Raw genomic sequence first — 3,779 nt, forward strand, 5'->3', positions numbered from 1 at the left:
CAGAACTAATAAGGCCTAAGATGGTGGAAGATTTGCCTTCTAGCAGACCCTGAGCCTTATTGTGAGCTCATTGTAATACATTAGCATATGTTAAGTGACACACCCACCAGCGCTAAGATGATGGACAATCGCCATGCCAACAGCTGGAAATGCCCAGACAAGGAATGAAAAGGAGTATTGCCTCAGTTCCCGTCCAAACGACACCTCTGTTCTCAGATTAGTCATGAATATTCCTCCTGCTACTTCCAGTTCCCCTATTTTACCTCAACTCTCCTATATATATGGTGTCTCCTCCCAAAGCTAGTTGAGAAGTTGATTTGTGAACCAGGTTCCTATTCCATCCTTGGCCATTGAATAAAGCTTGTGTCCTTCCAGTCTTAGCATCGGTTTCGTTATTGGCTGTGCAAATATTATGGAAAAAAGAACTTCCCTGGCCAAGACAAGGGGTGTTGGTGGGTGCTAGGACACTGGCGTGGGTCCAACCAATTTGGTAACAGATCAGAGTTTCAAATTCACAGTAAGAGGTTTTCTCTGTGCTGAAAGAGGTACCTAAAAAAGGTACCGTTGACATGAGACCTCTGTGGCTGCTCAGAACTCACTTCCTGTGCAGCCTGCCCTGGGACTTTTGTGTCGCAGGTGCCAGGCCCAAGGAACCAGGGCCCCCTTCTCCCATCCTGGCAGTCTGGGCCTGATTAAGAACTGAGTGCACGATCAAGTGTGTTTTATGGAGCATCTGGAAGGTGTCACCAACAAACCAGAAGCAGAAGATGTCCCCATAAGAACTACAGCTCCATTATTTCAAGATGCATGATTGTAATAGCAATAATTTGCTTGATGGCCTAGAACTCTTCACAGCCATCATTCATGTCCATAAAAAGGAAGGGAACAAACAGGTACCACTGTTATTGAGCCCAAGTTCCTTCCGCTGGTTGCACAACAGGATAATAAATCAGGAAACCAGTTGTTCGGACAAGAATTAATAACTTTAATCGGAAAGCTAGGAGACCAAGATGGCAGACTAGCATCTCAGAAAACCATCTTCCTTCAGTCCAAATTCAGGCTCCTTCTGTATACAAGTGGGGGGAGGGGCCCACTTTGGCACCATCCAGTGGCTAAGCCAAGCCACCAAGGGTAACTGTGCTGTGCTAAGTCAATTTCAGTTGTGTCTGACTCTTTTGAGACCCCATGGATCCTAACTTACTAAATTCTTCTGTCCATGGTATTCTCCATGCAAGAATACTGGAGTGGGTTGCTGCCCCCTCCTCCAGGGGATCTTGCCGACCCAGGGATTCAATGGAGTCTAGGCGGGATCTTTACCACTAGCGCCACCTGGGAAGTTAGTTGACAGTTGTTCACTAACTGTTGCTTGCTTGGGGGAGGGGCCCACTGTTGCGCCAGCCAATGGATGAGCAGGGCCGCTACAGCTGGTGCCTGCTTCACTGCCACTGCACGTGGAGCAGAAAGGGGCGGCTCCAGAAAGCAGCTGGGTAGAAAGAAGCACCCCGGCCCTTCCAGCAATGTCAGCTGCCAGCCCTTGGTGGAACCAGGCATGCAAGCGGCCAAGACCATGGTGGCCACAAGTAGAGGTTCTCAACTAGTCCATCAATCATGATCACCGTCTGAGTCAGTGAGTGCTGTGGACTCAGCCCACCTCTGACCCCAACAGCCAGTCTTTGACGTCCGAGGTGGCCCCAAGCTGGCGCCCCCCAGAGCGGAGCTCCTACCGGCTGGCTTGTGCAGGGGGTGAGCAGCAGGAGCTGGCCAGTCTGGTGAGATAGCAGCAGCTAGGTACAGAGACGTACCTCGACAGAGTGGCCCCTGACTCAACGGAACACATAGGTGGGCCCCAGGAAGGGAAGGGCACATCAGGCCTCGGGTTCTGATTTGGGAGGCCACCACTGTACCACCAATGAGAGAATATGAACTGATCAACTTAATACATGGTGTTTTGAGAGACACTGACAAAAAAAAATGACAGATACATTGACTATACCCAGTTCATAAATCATGAAGTAAGCATGATTTGGTGATAACTTTCCTCCTTACATGCAAATGCTGCTGCTGCTGCTGCTGCTGCTAAGTCGCTTCAGTCGTGTCCGACTCTGTGTGACCCCATGACGGCAGCCCATCAGGCTCCCCCATCCCTGGGATTCTCCAGGCAAGAACACTGGAGTGGGTTGCCATTTCCTTCTCCAATGCGTGAAAGTGAAAAGTGAAAGTGAAGTCGCTCTGTCGTGTCTGACTCTTAGTGACCCCATGGACTGCAGCCTACCAGGCTCCTCCATCCATGGGATTTTCCAAGCAAGAGTACTGGAGTGGAGTGCCACTGCCTTCTCCGTTATATGCAAATATAACCCATTATAATGTGTTGGAACGCTTTCAAGTAACTCCAAATAATTCTGTTCCAAAACACTGCTCAGATATTTTCATAAAGACTTGGAGCAGTTTGTTACAGTAGGGTGAGAAAGAGAAACCAAGAAAAATAAAAGGAGAAATGGGATATATTGTAGTCTCCAAGCACTATTAAATCTCTTATTGGGCAAAGGCTTGATTCAAGAAACATTTTAAGAAGATTGGACAGGGACTACCCTGGTGGTCCAATCATTAGAACTCTTTGCTTCTACTTCAGGGGGCCCAGGATTCTATCATTGGTTAGTTCAGTTCAGTTGCTCAGTCGTGTCCAACTCTTTGCGACCCCATGAACTGCAGTACACCAGGCCTCCCTGTCCATCACCAACTTCCGGAGTCCACCCAAACCCATGTCCATTGTGTCAGTGATGCCTTCCAACCATCTCATCCTCTGTCATCCCCTTCTTCTCCTGCCCTCAATCTTTCCCAGCATCATGGTCTTTTCAAATGAGTCAGCTCTCCGCATCAGGTGGCCAAAGTACTGGAGTTTCAGCTTCAACATCAATCCTTCCAAATGAACACCCAGGACTGATCTCCTTTAGGATGGACTGGTTGGATCTCCTTGCAGTCTAAGGGACTCTCAAGAGTCTTCTCGAAAGGAGGAGCCAATATGGCCGAGGAGTAGGACGGGGAGAACACTTTCTCCCCCACAAATTCATCAAAAGAGCATTTAAACGTCGAGTAAATTCCACAAAACAACTTCTGAATGCCGGCAGAGGACATCAGGCACCCAGAAAAGCAACCCAACTCTTCGAAAGGAGGTAGGAAAAAATATAAAAGACAAAAAAAGAGACAAAAGAGGGAGGGACGGAGTTCCCTCTCGGGAAGGGAGTCTTAAAAAGAGAGAAGTTTCCAAACACCAGGAAACCTTCTCACTGCCGAATCTGTGCCGAGCTTTGGAAGCACAGAGGGCAACATAACAGGGAGAAAAAAATAAATAAACAATTAAAAATCGCAGATTGCGAGCCCTACGGTAACTCCCCCAGCGGAGAAGCAGTGCAGACGCCTGCGCACGGCATTAGCAAGCGGGGGCTGGGCAGGGAAGCGCGGCACGGGCTGCGTCGCTTAGAGTAAGAATCTGGCCCGAATGTCCTGAGCGCTATCTGAGCGAAATAATTTGGGCTAGCAAACCAGACTGTGGGATATCTACCACGCGAAAAGCCAGCCCTAACCTAAGACATCGCCAGGCCCGCGCATGGAACAAAGGACTGAACTGAGATAGCCGGCTGCAGACCTTCCCCCTCCGGTGACAGGCAGCAGGAGCCGGAAGGGGGCAATCGCAGCCCCAGAGAGACACTATCTATAAAACTGTAAGCAGGCTTCTTTGCTAACTAAAACTTCTTGGGGGTCTGGACGGTCAACATCTGCCT

At 49.3% G+C, this 3,779-nt stretch overlaps 1 pseudogene; it reads left to right on the plus strand.

Moving 5' to 3' along the window:
- Window positions 1-569: 569 nt before the first annotated feature.
- LOC129637102 (multiple coagulation factor deficiency protein 2 homolog) lies at window positions 570-2,030 on the plus strand (annotated as a pseudogene).
- The last annotated feature ends 1,749 nt before the right edge of the window (window positions 2,031-3,779 follow it).

The sequence above is a fragment of the Bubalus kerabau genome, chromosome 22, assembly GCF_029407905.1.
Source record: "Bubalus kerabau isolate K-KA32 ecotype Philippines breed swamp buffalo chromosome 22, PCC_UOA_SB_1v2, whole genome shotgun sequence".
In the NCBI taxonomy this organism is placed as follows: domain Eukaryota; kingdom Metazoa; phylum Chordata; class Mammalia; order Artiodactyla; family Bovidae; genus Bubalus; species Bubalus kerabau.